Below are 6,703 nucleotides of genomic sequence, written 5' to 3'. Positions count from 1 at the left end.
CACAGCACTGAGTTTGGAAAATATTTACAAGGCAGCTTTCCAAGTTAGATAAGGTCTGTAGTTATAAATATTCCTTTGAAAGAGTGTTACCAGGCCTTTGCTAAATGTGAACGGGAGGAATTCACATTCATTTAATAAAAGGGGTTTTGTTGGGACCAGGAATCTTTCATGCTTTTTGGGGAAGCCTAGGTCGGAACAGGAAGGAGGTTGTCCTCCCAGCAGCCTACATTCAGACTGAAGATCCATCCAAAATGCTAAGTAGTTCACCTTCATGCTGGTGCAAATCAGAAGTGGCAGGGATCTCGGAGACAGCTGTTTGCGCCTGTATGAACAATCTAAGAGATAACATCAAGGATGAAAGTGGCAACACTATATTGCCAAAAGTATTCGCTCACCCATCCAAATAATCAGAATCAGGTGTTCCAATCACTTCCATGGCCACAGGTGTATAAAATCAAGTACCTAGGCATGCAGACTGTTTTTATAAACATTTGTGAAAGAATGGGTCGCTCTCAGGAGCTCAGTGAATTCCAGCGTGGAACTGATAGGATGCCACCTGTGCAACAAATCCAGTCGTGAAATTTCCTTGCTCCTAAATATTCTACAGTCAACTGTCAGCTATATTATAAGAACGTGGAAGTGTTTGGGAATGACAGCAACTCAGCCACGAAGTGGTAGGCCACATAAACCCGTCCAACATCAGTGTGTGACCTCACAAATGCGCTTCTGGAAGAATGATCAAAAATTCCCATAAACACACTCCTAAACCTTGTGGACAGCCTTCCCAGAAGAGTTGAAGCTGTTATAGCTGCAAAGGGTGGACCGACGTCATATTGAACCCTATGGATTAGGAATGGGATGTCACTTACAGTAAGTTCATATGCGAGTAAAGGCAGGTGAACGAATTCTTTTGGCAATATAGTGTATCTGCCTATCCATTTCAACTTGCCATTAAAGCAAGTTGTTGGGTGACATGTTGCTTTCAAATGGATTAAATGGGGAAACAAAACTTCCAAATGGGTTAGATGGAGAAACAAAACTACAATTCTGGTGAAGGCCGTGGGAGCCTGGATTCTGTTCAAGGACATCACACAGGTGTGAAGTTGAAGCAGACAGTTTCCATAACTATAAGAACTTGTTCACAAGTACTATATGAGAGGGGGAGGGGTGGCTTGGAAAAATATTGTTTTGTTCTATGGACAGGTTTGAGAATCTCAGTTTTCCTTTGATATTACTGTGCTGTGTATTCTATAAACAGCAAGGTTTCTGGAAACAGAATGATTATAGACTTTTAGTTGGATTCTTGACGTTGACAAAATATATTCCGTAATTCTGCTCTACTACTTGTTTTCTACATTAATCTTTGAAAGTGTTCATATTTATTTAAAGAGGGTTTTCGTGTTTAATATTATAATACTGCAGGGAATAACAATTCTGAGGATTCAGGAATCTGCATTCCACTTCAAAGTACTTTTTAATAAAAAGTCCAAAACACACAAAAGGAACCATAAGGGAAATGGATAATTATAGCAATTAAAGGTTTCATGCTCTGGGTATTTCACATTATCTTAGACCTGCCTATTTGATATCACTGGCTGGACAGAGGAAGGGCAATAACATATACCTGATGGGTCTTCATAGCTCTGGACAGAAATAAAGGTTACAAGATGTCTTTGAATTCCTTGGAAATGCTGGAGATTTCTACTTTGCAGCAAGCCAGCTTCTTCTTCTTAAGATGGGCATATTCATTTGTTTATTTTGATTTGGCTGGGTCAGGAAGTGCTGGAAACACCTATTGGGCTCTGGGTACATTAACGTCTCACTTGCATAAAAAAGTTTTTATGTTTCTACTGTAATCTTCAATCAATCAGAATAGAGCTGGAAGGCATCTTGGAGGTTGTCTAGTCCAGTGGTCTCAACTTTGACAACTTTTAAGACCTGTGGACTTCAACTTCCAGAGTGGACAACCATTTAAATATGAGTGTGCAGCAGCTGCCAAAAAAGCCAACACAGTTCTAGGTTACATAAACAGAGGGATAGAATCAAGATCACATGAAGTGTTAATACCACTTTATAATGCCTTGGTAAGGCCACACTTAGAATACTGCATTCAGTTTTAGTCGCCACGATGTAAAAAAGATGTGGAGACTCTAGAAAGAGTGCAGAGAAGGGCAACAAAGATGATTAGGGGACTGGAGACTAAAACATATGAAGAACGGTTGCAGGAACTGGGGATGTCTAGTTTAATAGATAGAAGGACTAGGGGAGACATGATAGCAGTGTTCCAATATCTCAGGGGTTGCCACAAAGAAGAGGGAGTCAAACTATTTTCCAAGATACCTGAGGGTAGAACAAGAAGCAATGGATGGAAACTAATCAAGGAGAGAAGCAACTTAGAACTGAGGATAAATTTCCTGACAGTTAGAACAATTAATCAGTGGAACAGAAGTTGTGAATGCCCAAAACACTGGAAGTCTTTAAGAAGATGTTGGATAACTATTTGACTGAAATGGTGTAGGGTTTCCTGTCTAGGCAAGGGGTTGGACTAGAAGACCTCCAAGGTCCCTTCCAACTCTGCTATTGTATTGTATTCTATTGTATAGTATGAGTATTATTTGTATTATAATCATCCAGGCAAAATAAATTCTATATATTTTAGTAGGAGAAGGCAATATGACAGTTAAGATTAGTTGCTCTTTGTTCAATTATGTCCTGTACAGTTAATGTTGTTGTATCTTTGGGCAGCAACATCAATTACAATTCCTAGCACGCTTTGCTAACTTGTCCGATAATTAAGAATGTTGGAAACTCTTAATTCAACATCCTCTGGAATGCCACAGGTTATTTTTATCCCTGGGATAAGCAGTGTTTTTTGCTTGGTTTTGTCTTATGACAACTAAATTAGATTTATTTAATTATAGTATGAATCCAACTAAATTAGATTTATTCAGTAAATCATGATTTTAAAAGTCTTAGAATTTTGTGTGGCCCATATTTGAGGATGGATTCTTTTGCTACTCTTTGTCCACTGTAAGAAAAAAAGTCTGTTTATCACTCTATTGTGTCTCAAATGACTCTGGGTTGTGATTTTTTTAAATATTGCATTAGGCGTGTTACATGTTATGTTTATCTAATACTTTACATTTATATAGAAAAGGACTCTCAAAAACAGCACTTTGTTGGAAAATGCAATCATGATGATGCTCGTTTAAAATGCATATTTTCAAAATGTCCTACATTTACTAACTTTTGGGGGAAAGTAGTGGATTACATAAGTATAATAGTACAAGGAAAGAAAAAATTTTCAGAGGGAAATATCTCTAGAAAACATCTTAGATGTCATGAATTTTCAGTTCATAAAGTCTACGCAATTTTATGTAGAAATTTCCCCGTTTGATTGTGTGAAATAGATTCTAATATTCCATTAGTAGATATGAGAGTGGGAAATTTGTAGCCATCCAGGTGTTGCTAAATTATAACTCCCAACATTCTTGTAATTTGTCCCAAAGGTGCTTTTTCAAGAGGCAACTGGATTTTCAGAGTTTTTTTAAAGACATTTTGCTTCTCATCCAAGAAGCTTCTTCAGCTCTGACTAGATGGTGGGGAATGGAAGGATTTATACTCCTTGCAGAGAGCTGGTGATTTTCATTCTTTTAGCGAATTGTTAAGGCCACTTGGAGGTTTATCTGTCAACAGGATCACTTGAGTGGTGTAAATGGGTGTGGAGCCTTTTTGGAACTGTTGAAAGGACCGTGTTGTAGACGAGATAGATGATGTCATATCCCTCCACCTCTGTTGAGAAAGAGCTGTTCAATTTTGACATAGATGGAATTCCCCACCATCCAGTCAGAGCTGAAGAAGCTTCTTAGATGAGAAGTGAAACATCTTCAAAGAAAAACCAGACAGTCCAGTTGCATCTTGGAAAAGCATCTTTGGGACAGCTATGACCTGGATGACTGAGAATCTCCATAGATGTTCCTTGTAATTGTTCAGGTGGACTAAGTCTTCTGGGTGTTCAGATATTGGTACAACACCAAGGGGATTGCAGTTACTTGGCTACCCTGTAGGTTGCTTTAACTTGTGGGAAGTTATCATCCAGCCCTCTCCCAGAAAAATGAAATATCCTAGGAAATATTGAAAAGGCAGAATATTTCTCTGGATATGAAAAGAAAGAAACATGTTTTAAAAGACGGAATAGTTGCCTGCAGCTTCCTGCCTCCTCCCCCCCCGTTTTGTCAATGGGCCATTAAGAAGACCACGCTAGTCCACTTTTACATAATAAAGACTTCTCCACTGCAGCTCCAGGGGGAAGGGATTAAGGAACTTTACCCAACTGACCACATGACATCTGAGAACTCAACCAAATCTGGATTCAAAACACAGCCTAGAGAGTAGCTCCTGCTTGGCCCCATGGGTGTCTGACAACCAATCAGAATACATTTCTTACACAGGAACAGGAAACAGAGAGGTGGGACTGAACAGGTTATAAAAAGACTAGCAAGCTCCTCCCTCAGCCCTTCTCTTCTTCTCCAACAACATTGAAGCATGTGATCACCTTTTCTGTTCAGGGCTCAAGCCATGTGGCCCTGTCCAACAATAAACCATCTTTCCAAGCAGCCTCCATGGCTCCAGTGTCTTTTTCCCCACTTGGAGCCGAACCCAGAAGGACATTTCTTTTTCATCAAACTGAAGCAGGATAGAAGCAGTAGATGAAACAATTCCCATCGTAGCTACTTTAAACTGGGGAAATCTTCATGCACTGCTTAGCGCACAGTTAAAAATACAATAACCCCTGCCCTGCAGAAGTGGAATAATTCCTGCAGAAGAAGAGATGGAATCTCTATTAATAGAATGAAGTTCTTGTATCCTAGATGTAAGGCAGTAGAGAATGCTATTGCACTTGCTTTCAAAGAACCGTATAGCCTGCTGATTAATAACCTCATAGGTGGCTGCACAATAAAGGGTGTAATGGAAATCAATACCGCATGCTCTACTTATGCACCCTCATGAGAGTTCTCTCAAACTTGTTTCAATAATCCTAGAGACTAGAAGCATATGCATTGTCTCATCTTTTATCTTCTGGATCAATGCTTTCCAGTGGTCACTTCTAAAAGCTTGATTTATCATGGTATACTTTTTCGATACTCACAGAATTCCCTTGTTGTAACCTCTCGCCAAAGCACCACTAATGACTTCTTAAAGGGGCATATCAGAAGGAGAATATTATCTTTATCCATGCAGTGAACATTATATTTGAGAAGTTTCAGAGAGTGTCCAAATTCTTTAATTGACTCTTACTTTATTTAACATTTTGTTAAAGCCTTTTGGTCTAACCTCACAGAAGAATGTGAACTGTTGCTCCATGGTGATATAATATATGACTGTAGTCTTGCAAGTGCCACAAAATATGAGTGTACTTGACTGAACAGATCATTTAAGATGCTTGTCTTCCTTCTGCACAATTAAAAAAAAATCTGGATCTTACTAGTTGTGTAACTGCTTTGACACATTTACCCTTAATTTATCTCGTAGTGAATTGTTTTAATATAATTATATGATGTCATCCTTCAGCAGGGTTTTCTAGAGCAGCATCAATTCATTTAAAATGCAGAAGACAAATAACCATCATAAAACACCAGGGGTTCTGTCAGACAACTGTATCTCTTGCTAAGTTGCAATATGTAGAAAATGTTTTGCTTGTATATGCTGTTCCCTTGAGTAAAGACATCAATAAAACAAAGTTCTTCAGGAAGTCACTGAGAAATATATAAATGTGAAAAAGCAAAGTCAATGGGCAAGCTTGCAGGAGGTCGCAAATGGTGACCACATGATTGTGGGATTCTGCAACCACACGGGATTCACCCAGTGACAGCAACCAAAAAGTGCCAAAACTGTCATCATAAATTGGTGCAGTCACATGATGTCGTGTGTAGTAAACGTTGTCCATCTCAATTACATGCAACACATCAATGTTTTAAAATTTCTATATGCCATACATATCTTACTAGGAGGGTGTTATAGAGTTGTAGCGCCCATAGAAAAGGCCTGCAGATAGATACTTGCTCATTTCAAAGCAAGACCTCTGAAAATGACTTTAAAGCATCAGAAAATGGCTTTAAAATATAATAGCAATAGTAATAGTACTCAAACTTATATACTACTTCGCAGTGATTTACAATCTTTACAATCTCAACAATCTGACCTCGGAAGGATGGAAGGCTGAGTCAACATTGAGCTGGTCAGGATCAAAGGAATCTAACTTCAAGCGGTGTAAACAGAGTTAGCCTGCAATATTGCATTCTAACCAGTGATGGATTTCTATTTTTTTTCTATTTTTTTTTTATTACCGGTTTTCTCGTGCATGCATGCAGAAGCGTTTGGGCAGGTGGGCGGAGCCTCCCACCGCCACTACTATCAGTTCGCCCAATCCTGGCCTAACCAGGAGCAACCCACCTCTGATTCTAACCACTGTGCCACCATGGCTCTGAATGAGTGGGAAGAACTGTTCTTGCAGATATTGTGGTCTGATATCCTGAGTGACCCTTGAATTGGGATTGGCTATAAACTCAAAGCCAGCGATAATAGTAGAGAATTGGCAATATTTGTTCAAAATGCCCAGTTAATACTTAATTCTTTTAACGGAGTGTCTTGGATGATCTTCAAGGCAATGCCATAGAGGACATTATGTAGTAATCACATTAGA

This window comes from Thamnophis sirtalis, unplaced genomic scaffold, assembly GCF_051295495.1.
Source record: "Thamnophis sirtalis isolate CommonGarterSnake01/CBP01778 unplaced genomic scaffold, rThaSir2_p1.2 scaffold_11, whole genome shotgun sequence".
NCBI lineage: Eukaryota > Metazoa > Chordata > Lepidosauria > Squamata > Natricidae > Thamnophis > Thamnophis sirtalis.
This window is presented reverse-complemented; position numbering follows the sequence as displayed.